General features: G+C 38.0%; 1 long non-coding RNA gene across 1 annotated transcript in view; it reads left to right on the top strand.

Annotated features, from left to right (window-relative positions):
• LOC105480079 (uncharacterized) overlaps window positions 1-17,727 on the top strand; it is a 363,272-nt gene extending 345,545 nt beyond the window's left edge. The window contains exon 4 of the long non-coding RNA XR_011619923.1: window positions 17,356-17,727. This is a non-coding gene — a long non-coding RNA (uncharacterized lncRNA). The remainder of the gene's footprint in view (window positions 1-17,355) is intronic.
• Window positions 17,728-18,927: the final 1,200 nt, after the last annotated feature.

Genomic DNA, 18,927 nt, shown 5'->3' with positions numbered 1-18,927 from the left:
CCAGTTACGTTTATGCTAGTTATATAACTTCTCTACATATCCACTCCTTTATCTCACAGAATTATAAGACAGATGAACTGAAAGAACACATGTAAAGTGCACTGTTCCTGACATATAGTAAATAGTCAATAAATGACAGATAAAAAAATATAATTACTAGATTTTTACAAACTGGTAACCTCTTATTTTGTGTATTTGATTACAGTAGGTGCCATCAAAACTCTCAAAGGCTATGAAGGTTTTTTGTTTTTGTGGTGGTTTTTATTTAAAGAGAGTTAGTGTGGGCTACTTGAGTACTTTTTACCCTCCCTGTAGAACTAGGGGCACCTTGAAGTATTATAATGGAGAGCTTGAAATCTCCAGGGGTGGGGGACAGTTTTATTGCAGAGCAGTTAGGGTAAAATAGCTTTAGTCCATTAGGAAATCCCGCATCTGAAAGGATGCCCTCTCTTTTACTCTGCTGGTTGTAGCAGGTATGTGGGCTTAAATAAAAGCATTCATTATACCTATATACATTCCTGATAGAGGGGAAGAAATGAATGAACAAATATATATGAACACACATACCCATTTTTTAGCAGGTTGATGTTCTGGGCATTGTGCTGGACTCTCATATTTGCCATCTCATTTAAGCTTCACAGGAAGCTTGTGCCTGTGAATGTCCTCAATATACGGATGAAGGAACAAACACGAAGAGAGGAGATAAGCCTTCTCAGCCCTCACTTGGAATGTTTCATGAACAAGTGGAAGGGCCTGAGGGATAGAAGCTCTGCTCCATCTGTGTGGTTCTCAGCTATGCTGCAGCAGTGCTGAACCAGCTAGCTTGGCTGCCCTCCCCCTTGCCCTGATCCTGGGGCAAAGCCAGCACTCTAAGTCAGTCTCCAGAATTCTGTGCATCAGTCCAAGGAGGGCAAGACTAAGCTTGATTAAAAGGAGTAATAGCCAGAGACAGAGATGGGAGCGGGGGATGGTTTAAAGGTTGGAAAAGAGGAGGGAATGGTTATCTTCAATGTGGAGAGAATGTTAAGTGGAAGTGCAAATATTCAAGTATATATATTTTTGGATAATGGTAAGAGTAGCTTTCTTACTGTCCCCTTGCTAAGTCTCTAGGTAGCTAGCATTAATCAAAATAGCTACTTTTAGTTTTTTAAAAATATAATTTATTTAATTCTGAGATCGAAAATCTGTATTTGTAAACCAGAGAGATTAAAAGACCGTTATTTTCTTCACTAAAGGATTTACAGTAAAATTTAGTTAACCAGCCAGTACCCTCGCAACATCTAAAATTGGATTTATTGTTGAAGATTTGTCTATTACCTTAAGCAGTAAGGTGTACATCAGACCATCAAAATCTTCCATGCCATCAGTGATGGTACCTCTGACTGGGAACTGAGATGAAAAGTGGAAAAGCACTGAAATAATTTTATTCCTGCCCTTTCTAGCTCCTCAGACTGACTATCAGACACCTGGGCTGCTGGTCACCCTGCCCATTCCTTGGTCCTCTAGGATAAGAGTTTAAGTGACAAAGTAAGAGGCATTGTTATGTGTTAGAGAGAAGAGTATCACAGATTGCGTTCCCTGGAAGCAGATTCTGAGATGGAGATAGACAAGCAAAATGTCTATGACAGGAAGAGAAGGGGAAAGAACAGGATTGGGCAAGAGGAGAGTTCAGACCATGATTCAAGATTGGCAAGGCTTCTGTCCACTCTCTGGGAGCTCTAGAGCAAATACTGACCAGCACTTGGCTGAGAGGGCCAGCCCCATATTGCTCTACCTTGCTCAGTCATTGGATACCAGCCACTCAGGAAGAATGAGGCCCTGGTTCTCTGCCGTTAAGGAAAACTCTGAGGAAGCCAGTGATTGGAGGCTGTATGATATCAGCTGCTTCCTGCAGCTGGGCAGATCCTTATTCCTTGAAGGAAGATCTTGGTAGCACATTTTCTATTACAGATCTTCTTCTCTACATGTGTTGTGGTATCAGGTCCTCTGGGACTCTAGGGGACCTCTTTTATTTACAGACACTTAGAAAAGCAAAGTTAGTAGTACAGAAAAGCGAAGTTAGCAGTACAAGCTGTAGCTGCCATAGTTTAAAGTTGGTCTCAGGGCAATGACTGGTACTCATCTCCCTCCTCTACTCAACTTTCTAGAGTCCCCTCAGCTACTACTTCTGCTGTTCTCCACAGTTTACCTGGTAGCATGACCTGAATCCTCATTTCTGAGCCCATCAGAGGTCGTCCTCTTATACCCCTACCTTGTCCAGTCACTGAATAAGGGTAGCCCTGGGAATAATATCACCTCAACTGTCTGTGGCTGAAGCAGATCTTCAAGGGGCAATGGATAGAGGCTGTCTGCTGACCACATTCCCTGAAATTGGACAGCAAGTCCTTCCTTGAAGGCAGATCTGAGCAGCACATTTTCATGTCTGCCAGTAGAGAATGCTATTTTAAGCATCTCTCACAAAATAATAATAAAATATAATTTATACTGGAATAATAATTTACCTGTTATCTAGTTTTTGTATATTTTTAAGTGAAACAGATTATAATTATTTAAAAAACCTTGATTTTAGATTTCTCTATAAAACACACATTTCTGGGTTACTAGGTAGCACAAAGGAGGAAGAAATGACCATCTAGATCCTAAATGAGTGTAAGTTTTTGCTTTAGCAGGTTGTTGTTGAGTTAATGAATACAGGCCGGCCAGGCCAGTAGCTCACGCCTGTAATCCCAGCACTTTGGGACTTTGGGAGGCCGAGGTGGGTGAATCACCTGAGGTCAGGAGTTCGAGACCAGCCTGGCCAACATGGTGAAACCCCGTCACTACTAAAAATACAAAAATTAGCTGAGTGTGGTGGCGCACACCTGTAATCCCAGCTACTTGGGAGGCTGAGGCAGGAGAATTGCTTGAACCCAGGAGGCAGAAGTTGCAGTGAACTGAGATTGTACCATTGCACTCCACCTCCACCTTGGGCAATAGAGAGAAACTCCATCTCAAAAAAAGAAAGAAAGAAAGAGAGAGAGAGAGAGAGAATGCAAGCAAGCAAGCAAGCAAGCAGGCAGGCCCTTTTTTGTGTCTTTCTCCATTCCTTAAAAAAGAGGCACAAATTCCATAACCAAAGTAGCCTTGTTTGGATATCTTTCTGATAATAAAAGCTTCAAAGTGAATCATAAAGTCTTGGCAAAATTGAGTGAGTGAATGCTAAGAATAGGTGGCAAATCAGTAGAATGAAAAGATAAATTTCCAGAGAGGACTGTTAAAAATAGCTCTAAGTGATGGAGACCATCTTCAAAGGGGGAAAGGAATGAGAAATGACCTCATTCTCCAATAAGTAGACATCAGAATCAGAACTAAAGGCCCCTAAGAGGGGCTAATGCACTATTTAAGGCTGGGAAAAGGCTGTGGTCAGTGTGAGCCACCCAGCAGGCTCACCTCAATGTGGACACAGAGGCTTCTTAAAGTTATATGCACCAGCAATAGTCTCCCTTAGGCCAAGTGTGGAAGCTAATGGAGGCTAAAGACCTGTGAGTCAACTGGTGGGACTAAGCTATGAACTATGTTTATCATTATTAGCACAGTTGACAGACTACAGTGACTTGCAAAAACATGGAGATGTATATTTGTATATACATACTTTATGTACATATGTCTACAAACTTTGCAGAAAAAATTCCAGCCTCATCTGCATGAGAACACAGATCCAAATACATACACATAAACCTTAGTAAATCAATGAACCTATTTTTGTTGACCAAATGAGTCTTATCAAAGCCCTGAAAATTAACCTTTAAAAACAACAGTGTCAAAACTCTGATACAGACTTTTTTCTTTTTTTTTTGAGGCAGCACCTTGCTCCATTGCACAGGCAGAGCAACATGGTGCAATCACTGCTCACTGCACCCTTAGCCTCCCAAGCTCAAGTGTTCCTCCCACCTCAGCCTCCCAAGTAGCTGGCACCAGAGGCACACACCACCATGCCCAGCCACCATGCCCAGCTAATTTTTTAAAAAAATTTTTGTAGAGATGAGATCTTACTGTATTGCACAAGCTGGTCTTGAACTTTGACACAAGATTATTACTGAATTATTTAAGGGCAAGGACTTTTTTCTAATCCTTGTTGAAACTCATAGAGTGGTACTCGGCATATAGTAGTTACTCAATAAATGTTTGTTGAATGAAGAATAAATGATATTTGATTAACTACAAGTAGAACAAAGAGTCAATCTTTTTTTTTTTTTTGGAGACAAGGTCTTGCACTGTCACCCAGGCTGAGTGCAGTGGCCCAGTCTTGGCTCACTGCGACCTCAACTTCCCAGGCTCAAGCTATCCTCCTGCCTCAGCCTTGTGAGTAGCTAGAACTACAGGCCTACACGACCATGCCTAACTAAATTTTTTGTATTTTTTTGTAGAGATGGGGTTTCACCATTTTGCCCAGGCTTGTCTCGAACTCCTGGGCTCAAGTGATCTGCCCACCTTAGCCTCCCAAAGTGCTGGGATTACAGGTGTGAGCCACTGCACCCGGCCCTGAATAGGTCAATCTTTAGAAGCTGTATTACAGTTATAATTTACTTTCCCTATCCCATATCAATGCCACTCGTTATGGAACAAGGATTATTAGAATTGGAATGGGCTTTAGTAATGATCTAATTAAATCCTCTCATTTTCCCATGTGAAAATGGGTTAGAGGAGTGAAATGACACATAAGGCCACTCAATTAATTTGTGATCTGACCTCTTCTAGAACCCAGGGATTCTGGCTTTGAATTCACTGGGCCATCAAATGAATATCAAGAGACCTTTGATTGGTTCCATATAGACATATTAATTTGTGTCATGCAGTTTGTGTGTTTGTGTGTGTTGGGGGAATAAGTAACATTTCTGATTCTATTTTCAGATTTCTTACTTTCCCCTCACAACACCATTTGCACAGCGATGGTCAAGTCAGTAGGCATATGCCTGAGAACCCCCTGTCTTGTCCTCCTCCCTTTGCCAGTTCGTCTGTCTTTGAATTTTTGTGTGTGTGAATATTCTGGGATAAACCTCATTTTAGATTCTAGTAAACCTGATCTTTAAAAACAGTTTGGGTCCCTGTCTCATGTGCCTGTTCTGTTTAAAATTTCTAAACAATAAATATTTCAATCTTTCACTTGTACAATTACCAGATATAAGCTACATTATCTCATGCACTTTGCTGTTCACTTTCTATCTCAGGTGCTCCCTGCAGCAAACCTTTCAACATAGTGCCTGCCATCATCATTAAAGAGTCCCCAAAGCTCTTTTACAGAGTAATAACCTTGGCAGCACTGTGCCCAGTGCCAAATCTCCCTCCATGGCTAGTTATAGGATTTGTTCTTCTCTGGTACTGTGTGACACTGAAGCTGGCCTCAGTGAACTTCCTATTTTTAATTTCAGTCTTCGTTTCCTTCTCTCATTATTTATCCTCTTCTCTTTGCTTCTGTAATGCCTTGTTTTAGGTCAAGCTCGGCTCAACTTTCACTTTCTTCATTTAACTTATCAGTTCTCCTGACAGCTCATTCTTTTCCCTTGTTAAAGCTGCACTTTGCAGAGTGTTCTTAGTCTGTAATTGGGGTTTTGGTTCACACCTAATCAAAAGTATATATTTTACTTCTAATTATAAAGCATTACTTTAAAACTTGAAAGAAAATATTGTGCAAGAACTGCTGTAAGGATTAGGGATGGAGCAGTGAATGAAGTCCCTGCTTTCAGTGGAGTTCACTAGGGGAGGCAGATTACAAGTAAATGAATATTCAATAGAAGTGAGGTAGTGAAGGTGCAATGAAGAAAAATAAGCAGGAGGAAACAGAGAAGATGAGGAGAAGTGAAAGAGGAATACTTTTGGTAGAGTCAGGAGCATGTCTGTGAAGATGTGACAGTGAGAAGGAATGAATTGAAGGAATCAACTCTGCAAAGACCTCGGGGAAGTGTGTGCCTGGCAGAGGGACTAACAAATGTAAAGACCTTAAGGTGGAAATAAGCACAGACTTTTCAAAGATGAACAAGAAGACCATCATGGCCTGGGGAATGGTGCAAGAGAGGAATGCTGGAAAGCTGGCAAGGTAGGTCAGGGCCAAAGCCCATGCAGCCAAGCCACTGAAGAAGAGCAGAATGGCATGGTCTGCATGATGTGCTAATGTGACTCCTCTGCTTGTTGCATACAGAATTGACCTGGGGGCGCTGAGAGAGATTGGAAATGTGGGGAAGTCAATGAAGTGGCAATTGGAGGAAGATATGGGTAGGATTTGGAGGGGAGCAGTAGGGTTTATCAGAAGGGCTGAAATTCAGATTTATTTTGCTATAAAGGGCAGTCAAGAATGATTGCTAGGTTTTTGGGACTGAGCCAAAGAAGAATAAAGATGCCATTAACCATTTGTGAAAACCCGGGGAGTGTACATATCTGGTTTATACGGTAGGTAGGGCAGAACTGTGAGAGCTCTGATTAGATGTAAGTTTGAGATGCTGGACTTAGGAAACTGAAAAGAATAAAAGGATATTTTCAAAATCTCAGTTTAGTGCTCTAATTCAAAGGAAAGACAACGTTATGTTTTTTTCCTTTCAACCTGTAACTCTGTATTTTTTATTTAACTTTAAACCTACCTTATTTCAAAAGAACTGTGTCCTCTGAATTAATGTGCAAAACTATATTGTAATAGTTAAAGAATTCAGTAATAATCTTGTGTCAAAGTTCAAGACCAGCTTATGTAATATAGTAAGATCTCATCTCTACAAAAAAATTATTTTAAAAATTAGCTGGGCATGGCGGTGTGTGCCTCTGGTGCCACCTACTTGGGAGGCTGAGGTGGGAGGATCACTTGAACTTGGAAGGCTAAGGTTGCAGCAAGCAGTGAGTGCACCACATCGCTCTGCCTGTGCAATGGAGGGAGGTACTGTCTCAAAACAAAACAAAACAAAAACTCTGTATCAGAGTTTTGACGCATCTGGATGTGTAAAGGAATTTTTTTTGAAAAGCTTCTGTCTCTATAATCTGAAAGTACCTATGGAAGTTTTAAATATGCAAGGCTGAGAAGCTCCCAAGAAAGTCCAGGCCTTACAATTTGACAAAGTGGTTGGTCTTCTCCCAATGTAACTATTAACACAATGCAGGATCATTGTCAGTAATAGTTGACTATGTGAGTCTCTCTCCATTCTCTCAGCCACTGATATTTAATGTTAATAAGGGGCAGAACAGGATGAAGTCAGCTTCATTAGAGGCTCTGTGTCATTCTGAGGAGAATGTGGTATTGATTTTTAGAGGCTTAGAAGCTGCAGTGGTTTGCAATAGCAGTGTCCTGGACTGAGAATGAAGGGACATGCTGTCTAGACCAGGCATTGTCACTTTATTACTGTGTGGCCTTCAAGTCACATGACCCCTGTGGAATTCAGTTTCCACACATATGAAATAGGGGCAATACTATATAGCTGGCAAGACTGTTGTGAGGATTCTTTAAAATCGTGTGGAAATATTTAAGGGCAATGAAACAATACACATATATATTATATTTTGAATTATCAGTATCTGTCAAAAACTACAGAAAGGTAAATTTTATAGATAAAATCGAACTAGAAAGAGATTTAAGAGCCATGCAGATTTATACAGCCAAGGACATTTCTAGGCCTTAAAATTATTCATGTTATGTCATGACTTAGAGTGGATAACAGAGAGCTCTTTACAATGGACACTGAGTAAGGCATGAGAATAAACTGGTCCCTCAATAAAGTGGAGCGAGTTTTCTTTTTTTTTTTAAACAGAGTCTCACTCTGTCACCCAGGCTGGAGTGCAGTGGTGCGATCTCAGCTCACTGCAACCTCCGCCTCCTGGATTCAAGTGATTTCCAGCTAGTTTTTGTATTTTTAGTAGAGACGGGGTTTCGCCATATTGGCCAGGCTGACCTGGAACTCCTGAGCTCAAGTGATCTGCCTGCCCCGGCCTCCCAAAGTGCTAGGATTACAGGCCACTGTGCCTAGCGATGGAGCAAGTTTTTTTTTTTTTTTTTTTTTAATGGTATATATTTATACCAACAGGTGATTGAACAAAGCATATGACACTGTTTTACTGTTTTGTCTACATAATGCCTGATAGGATGTTTGTCCCCTCCAAATCTCAGGTTGAAATGTGTTCCCAAGGTTAGAGGTGGGGCCTTGTAGAAGGTATTTAGGTCATAGGGACAGATCCTTCATGAGTGCCCCTCCTGGGCATCGTGGAAATGAGTGAGTCATTGATCTATTCGTTCACCTGAGAGCTGGTTGTTTAAAAGAGCCTGAATCTCCCTTTTTACTTCTGTCATCATGTGATATGCCTGCTCCCCTTTCCCCTTCTGCCGTGATTGTAAGCTTTCTGAGACCCTCACTAGAAGCAGAAGCTGGCATTATGCCCTGCTACAGACTGCAGAAGTGTGAGCCAAATAAACCTCCTTTCTTTATAAATTACCCAGCCTTAGGTATTTCTTTATAGCAGTGCAATATGGACTAATACAATGCTTTATTCAAATAAATTTGAAATGGTTTGTGAAACAATGTCAATAAAAATGATATACAATGGATTAAAGAAATGGATTGAAAAGGAAAATGAAGGTAGGAAAAAAACCATGAAGTTGGAAATTAATGTTATTACGAAAAACACAGCTGAAAGTTCCTTGCCAGGAGTTGTTCACTGTTTGGTTCTGAGCTTCCTAGAAGGCCCAGCTCAAAAGTAAACATGCGTTATGAGGCATATTGTCAGTTTTACAAAAGCAATCATTCACTGCAATGTAGGAATTTCTTTTGTTGTGTTTTTCCCCCAAAAGAAACAATTTGTGTAAGAAGATATAATTTGAATGGCCTCAGCTGACCTTCCCTTTTCTCACTTAAAATACTGAGTTACTTGCTTGATAATGGGTTATCAAATGGAGAATTAACCTATGAAATCCACTAGTGCCACAGGGATCACCTATGACTTAAGAGGCATTTCTGAAAGCAATCTAATTTGGCAAAGTAGATAATGACCTAGAAATTTATGATGGACAAAACACAGAGAAACAGGAGAGTCTTGCAATGGAAAAGGTATCAAGTTAAAATCTGAAACTGTTGTTTTATATCTGACATCATTGCATATGACTAATTTTATTACCCCAGGACAAGGAAATTGTCTTAGCCTACATTTTTTTCATCTGAAAAATTCTGATTTGGAAATAGATGACCTTTTAATTTGTCTTTCTAGCTGTGAGAATCTGAGTTTGCAATTACACTTTGGATCAGATAAACAAGGCAGGTTGTCTTGGAAAAGGAAAATAACATTTAGAATGAGGGCAAGTACTAGAGGAAAAGAACAAAAAACTGGAGAAATGGTTTTTGTTGTTAAAGCAGCAGATCAAGTGCCAGATCTGGAATTCTGCTTCACATGTGAAGGGACTTGCTCCCCACTCCCTTTGCCCAGGACTCCCTGCCCACCCTGACCCACTAGGATACTGGAGATTTGGAGGGTAGGAAGAAACAGAGGCTCTAAATGGGAGACAGCAATGCATATAAGGGCATGAGTACATGTCAAAAGCAAGGAAATTCAGTTCCATGTGTATACTGTGTGCTCACTCCTTCTTTCCCTACTTCCAAAATGGTGGTAGCCAGAATCTTCTCCTTCAGGTAGGGAACGGGAACACTTATCTCTTACAAATCAGCCTAGCCAAAGAGAAAAAATTCAAGAGATGCTGACATCACAGATTCCCCAGTGAAGAAGCCCAGCCATTTCACTACACAGACACCCAGCCAATAAGCTCCACCTACTTGCTCAAAGCTTCCAGTTAACATTCTAATGCAGATAGCCCATGGCCACCAGACAGTACACAGGTAAAATACAAGTGAACGTGAAACAGTAAGTGGGCCAGCCACGGTGGCTCATACCTATAATCCCAGCACACTGGGAGGCTGAGGCGGATGGATCACCTGAGGTTAGGAGTTCAAGACCAACCTGGCCAATGTGATGAAACCCTGTATCTATTAAAAATACAAAAATTAGCCAGGTATGGTTGTGCACACTTGTAATCCCAGCTACTTGGGAGGCTGAGGCAGGAGAATCTCTTGAAGCCGGGAGGCAGAGGTTGCAGTGAGCCGAAATCACACCAATGCACTCCAGCCTGGGCAACAAGAGTGAAACTCAGTCTCAAAAAAAAAAAAAAAAAAAAGTAAATTGGATGAAACTTTTTTAAAAAATCAAAATATTCTGATTAATGTGAATATGAATATATAAGGTATATGCATATAAGGTATAAACCTTTTGGGGGAAAACAATGATTTAAAGAAGTACTTTCCGAGGAGAAAAAGAAGAGCTGTTATACATCTTAGATATTAAAATAAGATAGCAGAAGCAAAAAATGTATTAGAAAATTTGGGAGACAAATTTGAGGAAAGTTTACAGAAAGTGAAACAAGAAGACAAAGCTATAAAAAACAGAGCAAGAAAACCATAGGAAGACTAGTGGGAACAGTCCATAAAATCTAGCAGCAGGGAACAGAGAAAATGGAAAGAAGGAAAATAATACAGAAAAAATTTAAAAACTGTTTCCAGAATTGGAGCACAGTGTTTCCAAATTGAAATAGCCCACTGTGTGTTTATAAAAATAAGTGATAAAAGACTCGTCACAAGACATAGTATTGTGAAATTTCAGAATACTGAATGCAAAATATAAAAAGTAATAAAAATATCCAGATTAAAAGTTCATGTTTTATTGAAAGGATCGATAATCAATATGGCAGTAAAGCATGAAGGTTAACAGCATGAGCTCTCAACCCAACTCACCTGGATTCTAATTCTGTAATTACTAGCCCTATAACCCTGAGTAAATTACTACAACCCTGTGTCACAGCTTTCTCATCTGTAAAATGGGGATAAAAAGTAGCGCCTACCTGACAGAGTTGCTGTGAGGATTATGTGAGATGAAAAACATAAATACATATAGAAGTGTGACTGACGTATAGTGCTGAGGAAATGGTAGGCATTGTCATTGAGACTTTAATTAGTAGCTCTGGAAGGTAGGAGGCAATAGGTCAAAGCCTTCAAAATTGTGAGGGCACATGATTTCTCGTCTAGTATTCTATTTCCAGACAACTATCAGTTAAGTACAAGAGTAAAATAAAAATATTTTAGATATACACAGTCTCAAAAATGTTATCTCCTATGTATACTTTATCAGGAAGCTGTGTTCTATCAAAACAAAGAAGTAAGCCAAGAGAGAAGAAGACATGGAATCAGGTAAAAAGAAATCCCATATAAAATATGGAAAGAGAATCCCCAAGACAATGGTGGAAGGAGACTTTAAAACAACAGCTAATCCTCAACCAGTCCTGATGTGGACAAGTCAGAAGAGTGCTGGGATTTAAGATGAAGTTGACATTGAATGTGTATCAGTGCATTGAAAGATTTTCACAACTGAGGAAGTGTCTGTGAATAAAAGAATGACAAATATATAGGAAACTAAGAATAAACGCAATAATAATACCTTAAAATGAAAAAAAATTAACAATTAAGGAAACCAAAATCTGTTCAGAAAAGGCTCTGTCTAGTGTTTATATGGTCATAATACTATAAATACTATAGTGATATAACTAAAATTATAATAAAGCTCTGTTGAGAAGAAAGGAGAAAGAATAAGGGGGTATGTGTTTATGTTTGAGATATAGGTAGTGAAAATAAAAGCTGAAGTATAATTTTCTATGATAGGAAGTCAATACATCAGGCCTAAAAATAAAAACTCAAATTTGTTTGCTTTTTCTTTGTTTTTAGATTGGTGGAAATATGGGGGCAAATATCATAAAATTAGTTCAAAGAGCTGAAAGTAGCTGCTTCTAAGGAACAAAAATTGGAAGAGGTAGTCGGAATTCTATTTTTCTGTAATAAGCCTTGTGCAACAATTTGACACTCTACATTATGACCATGTGTAATTTGATATAAAATACACTGAATTCAAAAATTAATATTATTGTTAAAAATTAGGGAAGTCCCAGCCAGGACAATCAGGTAAGAGAAAGAAACAAAAGGCATCCAAATGTAAAAAAGGATGCCAACTATCTCCCTTCACTGACAATATGATTCTATGTGTAGCAAACCCTAAACACTCCACAAGAAATCTCCTAAAACTGATAAACAACTTCAGTAAAGTTTCAGGATACAAAATCGATGTCCAGAAATCAGTAGCATTTCTACATACCAATAATGTTCAAGCTGAGGGCCAAATCTAGAACATAATGCCATTTATAATAGTCACAAATACACACACAAACACACACACACACACACACACACACACACACACACACACACACACACGGACCCCTAGGAATACATCTAACCAAAGAGGTGAAAGATCTCTGCAAGAAGAACTACAAAACACTGCTGAAAGAAATCACAAATGACACGAACAAATGGGAAAATCATTCCATGCTTTTGGTTTGAAAGAATCAATATCATTAAAATGACCATACTGCCCAAAGCAATTTACAGATTCCATGCTATTCCTATCAAGCTACCAACATAATTTAACACAGAACTAAAATAATATTCTAATATTTATATAGAACCAAAACAGAGCAGAATAGCTGAAGCAATTGTAGGCAAAAAGAGTAAAGCTACATATTACGCATTCTCAAACTAGACTGTAAGACGAGAGTAACCAAAACAGCATGGTACTAGTACAAAAACAGACTCATAACCCAATGGGACAGAATATAGAACCCAGAAATACAGCTGCACACCTACAGTTGTCTTATCTTTGACAAAGCTAGCAAAAATAAACAATGGGGAAAAGATTTTGTGTTCAATAAATAGTACTAGGATAGCTAGCTAGCCATATGAAAAATAATGCAGTTGGACTCCTACCTTTCACCATATACAAAAATTAACTCAAAATGAATTAAAGACGTAAATGTAAGACTTCAAATTCTAAGAATCCTAGAAGAAAATCTAGCAAACACCATTTTGGACATCGGTCTTGGTAAAGAATTTATGACTTAGTTTTCAAAAGCAATTTTCAACAAAAACAAAAATAGACAAGTGGGACCTAAATAAACTAAAGGACTTCTGCACAGCAAAAGAAACTATCAACAGAATGAATAGCCTAAAAAGTGGGAGAAAATATTCACAAATTATGCATCTGATGAAAGTCCAATATCCAGAATCTATACTAAAAGAATTCAACAAGCAAAAATAAATAACTCCATTAAAAATGGGCAAGACATTAACAGACATTTCTCAACAGAAGATATATAAGTGGCCAAGAAACATATGAAAAAAATGCTCCACCTCACTAATCATCACAGTAACAAATCAAAACCACAATGAAAAATCATTCTAACAACTAGTCAGAATGGCTGTTATTAAAAAGTCAAAAAACAGTAGACGTGGATAAAAGGAAACACTTATGCACTGTTGGTGGGAATTTATTTATTTATTTTTATTTATTTATTTATTTATTTATTTATTTATTTTTGGTGGGAATTTAAATTAATTCAGCCACTGTGGAAAGCAGTTTGGTGATTTCTCAAGGGACTTAAGACAGAATTACCATTGAATCTAGAAATTCCATTACTGTGTATTCATCCAAAAGAACACTCATATGTTCATCGCAACACTATTCACAATAGCAAAAACATGGAATTAACCTAGGTACCCATCAAAGGAGAATTGGATAAGGCTCTTCCTCTATAGACACTTTATTTTAAGGGGATGAGTAATGCTTTGTTGAGTGAATATTTCTGCATTTATCTAGGCAGTCCTTTATTAACCACTGAAGTTGTTTCAAAGGTTTAAGTATTATCACAGAGCAAACATCTTTATATCCAGTAATCTCTGAAAAAAATCTCTGATTATTAATTTCAGATAAATACCTAGAAGTGGACTTCTTCGGTTTTCCTTTGTAAAGAGCTGTAAATTCTTTAAGTCTCTTTGTATATAGTCCCAAATTAATTTCCAGCAAAGTTGTACCAAAATAGTCTTATACCAGTGTTAGAGAAGAATAACTCTCTCAACATACTCACCAGCATTAAATATTAATTTTCAATCAATTTTGTTATTTAATGTAAAGAACATATAATCTTATTGACTTATCAAAAGGAAAATTGCTTTCTGTTCATATGAATAGCAGCCTGCTGGTCAGCAAATTCTGTGAGCCCCTGCAGAGACAGCCTAGAAGTCAATTATCAATATTCACCATTGGAAATCTTGCCTTTGATCAATATATTTGGAAGAAATGTGCCATCACCCATGTTATGTGATACAGACTTTATTAAACTTGGTCTCATTTTTTAAAAATACTTTATTCTGAACTGAAGGATAATAGGGAGCATTGACTTTAGATGAGGTCATTTATTTTAGACATAGTTGTGCATTTTATGACTATCTTAAATTCACTCAATGCTTCTTTCTTGAAAGCATTCATTTGATATTTATTTAAGAAACATTTACTGAGTGTATACAGTATCTTAGTATGTATCATTTAACATACATTTATTAAGTGTATATAGTATTCTATGATTAAGTATTGAGGCACAGTGGGAAAGAAAACAGTTTTTGTTCTAAAAGCTTAATCCTTGTACATGATTTACATAGCAGATTCAAATAGTCCAGATAATCTCAGCAATTGAAGAAAATTTCTGAAAGTATATCTGCACATTATGAGAAATAGAAGCAAAAAATTCAACTTTCTGACTGCCAGCCAAGAGCTCAATCTACTTAAAAATATTGTACATCAGGATATTTAAACTAATAATGTTTGTGTATCATACAATTACAATTAAATATATAGTATGTACATGTGACTCAGAAACCAACTAGTCTCTATTCTCTGTATAAAAATGGACAGAGAAAAAATTTTTCTTCATATGAAATATGTAACATATTCATAAACTCTGTTTTATCTTTATACATTCTATAACTTAGTTTTTTTTATCAGAAGAGAGATTAGATTCTAGTTCAGAAAACACAACTCAGTGCTATCTGATGGTCATTTCTGTCTTTGAACTGCACTGTCAATGACACTTCAAAAGAAAACTGGACACAGGACTTGGCACATACTTTAAATGTCAACATTGAATCTCCATGATAAGAAGGAAAAACCTCACAGAATTTTCGCCCAAAAGACATAGACCATCCCATTGCTTTACTTCTCGGTCTTGGTGACAATTCTCCTATTTGTCTAGAGCTGTTTCTGTGTCAAGAACATGTCTTTCTTTATTAGGCATATCTGGATTTATAATTCTCTTCATGAAAACACTGCTTAGACGCTAGCTCCTGGCCACAAGATGTGCAGATAATAGTGAGATGTGACAGTATGCTAGCAGCCACTCTTTGCAATAAATCTTGCTGCTGCTCACTCTGTGGGTCCACACTGCCTTTATGAGCTGTAACACTCACTGCGAAGGTCTGCAGTTTCACTCCTGAAGCTAATGAGACCACGAACCCTCCGGGAAGAACGAACAACTCCAGACGCGCTGCCTTTAAGAGCTGTAACACTCACCACGAAGGTCTGCAGCTTCACTCCTGACAGCGAGACCACGAACCCACCAGAAGGAAGAAGCTCCAGATGCATCTGAATGTCTGAAGGAACAAACTCCTGCCACAGCATCTTTAAGAACTGTAACACTCACCGCGAGGGTCCAGGGCTTCATTCTTGAAGTCAGACCAAGAACCCACCAATTTCAGACACAATAGCACTTTCATGTTCTGCTCTCCCTTCACAGTGCTCTAAGAATTCAGTTTCTCTTCTGAAAGATGGCTTACTGATTAGAATGGAATCAGGACATGATTATAGAAAGACAGTCTAGTATGTACTTAGGCCATGTCAGGACAATGACTGGATAGTGTTACAAACCTGAAGGAACTTTATAGCTCTACAGTCATCATGCTAGTGAGGAGCAAGTTAAGGAACCATTATCTGAATGTCTGAAGTATCAAGGGCATGCTTCTCAACATACTTCACCAAAACAGCCAATAAATACATCCTTCTGGTTTTCTTACCACTTTCCTATTCTTAGAGGAGCAGGAGTACTTTCTGTGGAGTATTGAAGAAAGAATAGTTTTATATATCAGACAGACTTGAGTATCAGTCTTGATGCTACTAAGTAAGTATTCTGTCTTGGGCTTAAGCTCCCTGAACTTCCAATTCCTCACCTATAAAATTGGGGAAATACTTTCAAAGAAGTGAAGCATAACTCCTCACTTCTGAAGTGTGAATTGTGCATAATGACTTTCTTCCAAAGAGTACAGTATAGAAAGAATGAAAAACAAAACAAGTAACTATAGTGGAGAAAACTGACAAGCCTGACTCCAAGGTTAAGATTAACAATGTTGCATCGCGTTAATAGCATATATTCATGATATCATGTGATGAGAATGGCATTTTTCTCCCTTCTCCCCAAAAAACCCCATAATCCCAGTCTTATGAGAAAAGTGTCAGAAGAAAACAAACTGAAGGACATTCTAAAAAACACTCTAATCAATACTCCTGAGCATGGGAAAATGATATCCATCTTTCCTTGGCGTGAAGATTAAAATATAAGTTTTAATTATTACATTATTATTGGATAATTACATATCGTTCAAAATATACATTCCCACCCCATTAACATCAGGCTTGACCATGTGACTTGCTTTAACAAATACAATGTGAGCAGAAATGAAGCATGTCCCTTCTGAGCTCCTATCTTGTGGCTTTCATGCTCTATTTTTCCTCTAAAACCTCATTAAGAACTCTCAGTCAACCCAGATCCTAGAATGCAGACAATTAACTGCTGAGTGGCAGTTGACCTGGAGTAAATATGTAGCATAAAAGAGAAATAAATGTTTTTGTAAGCTACTGAGATGTTGAGGTCATCCTTTGATAGCATAACTGAGCTTAAGCTGAGGACCTAGTTCTAATCAAGTAATGGAGTCCCTACATTTTTCCCTTCTGTTTCCCTCCACTTCTCGCTCTTCCCCCAAATCCTCTCCACTTTCTTCTTTTTCTCCTTCCACCAACTTTTCCTTCTCAGATTACTCTTATAATTTCTAAGTATCTCCTTCCCACTGTCTTTAGACTTTAGCATTCTAGCTTCTTTTCTTAAATTTGCTCTTAGCTGTTTACATCACTTTCATTTTTTCTGGTGTTTTCAGCTAGAAACATCCATGAGTTATTGGGGTTGACATAACCTCCCTCTGCTATTCATTTGCCTTTCTCTTTACTCCTTCTACATTGGTTTCCTGATGAAATCGAATTAAAATTAAGATCCAGAACCCTTTGAATGGAAAAAGAAACCACCACAAGGGAAATTAAGCATGTTTTTAAAGAGGTTAGGAGCTGATTATAAGCATGTAAGCCTCATACTTTCATTTTTTCTTTTAGCATCAGCCATCTCCTGAATCACTGCCCAGTTGCCAGATGCAAGTTCGTTCTCCAAAGTAAGCCTGGCCAATTCAGCAATTCTTGTTGACTCATCCAGACTTCTTGTTCACCCAGGACTTCCTTAGGCATCCAAAATGAAATAAAACTTAGATTCCCTAATCCTGAGATATCTGTACCCGATAAATGATGCACAGGACAAACAGGCAGAAAGGATTCCTCTTAATTAGGTTCAATTTTAATTTCACATGGATGCAATTTACACAGGAAAATATGATTAGGCTGACCCAGCATTCACAAAATCAAACTATCCAAGCAACCATCTTTACAGGAAATGAATATCCATAGCACACAACTAGAAGAATCTCTGATGGGGTGGTGCTGTCAGACAATATCAGAAGGAGCTGGTGGTGTGAAGTTAGAGACATTTCACATCAGTTTCAAGATTAATTCAGTGGCACAGATAGCAAGAGTTGCTCACTGTTATCAGGTACACACGATTTTTTTTCTAGTCTCTAGTAAAAAAGATTGAAGGGGTTGATTTTCCTTCTCAATTTCAATCTTAAAATTTATATTGCCATCTATGGAGGTCATTTATCTCTCTCATCTGAACACATAGGATTTGTCTGCCCAGGAGGCTTCTCTGGGCATCTGGGAGCAAAATATGAAGTTAGTCTGCAAGATAGCTGATTATTCAGGAATAACCCATGAACTTCTTCCATGAAAAATCCTGATGGCACGGCTGTGCTGCGAGTTTAAAGGAGATTGTCCTTTCAACTTCACAGGGGTTGGATGTTATGGTGGAAGTGGGAACAATGCCATAGGGTTTCAGAAAAATGCAGAAGAAGAGTGAATACTTTTCTTTGCCAGAAAAGAACCTTGAATAGGATGCATTTTTCTAGTACAAAAAACTTAATTTCATAGTTCTGAAAGATAGAACATTGTTCAGTTCATTTTGCTACAGTTGACAACTACATAAAATTTGGATAAACCTGATTCTAAGTCCTATAAATGTCTGTTGGTGGTTAGAGCTCAGTAGCTTCTTAAAAAGCTGACTGGGCGATTTTCACGATGTTTAAGAATTATATAGAATTTCCACTACTGTTTCTTTCCAGGCCAAGAAAGAGAACGTTGTGGGCAGTAACGGATAAGACAGTCCATCTGGAAAACATTTATTTGCCTTACAGGTTTTGTTCATTCAGCAAATTGATCCTAAGTTTTTTGAACTCATTACATAAACACTTGCTGGTCATCAAATTTCTATTTTTTCTATCTCTAGCTCAATTTTTTTAAAAGATTATTTTCCTATGTACTTTAATTTTTGAAGTTTCCTTGTGGGAGCAAGAGCCAATTTGCTAAGTACTTTATCCTTTTTCACATATAAATTTTACAACATTCTAAGGATTTCTGAAAATATACTTTTGAACACGACTTACACCATCTACTTGAAGACAAACAGGAAGGTCATATAGCAAATATTTTGATCATCACATGCAATTGCTAAGAAGAATAAATTAATAGAAACAATTAAAATGTGTCAAACATAATAAAAAGAACAATTATCCAACAAACAGA

The sequence above is a fragment of the Macaca nemestrina genome, chromosome 2 (genome assembly GCF_043159975.1).
Source record: "Macaca nemestrina isolate mMacNem1 chromosome 2, mMacNem.hap1, whole genome shotgun sequence".
NCBI classification, from domain to species: domain Eukaryota; kingdom Metazoa; phylum Chordata; class Mammalia; order Primates; family Cercopithecidae; genus Macaca; species Macaca nemestrina.
This window is presented reverse-complemented; position numbering and strand designations above follow the sequence as displayed.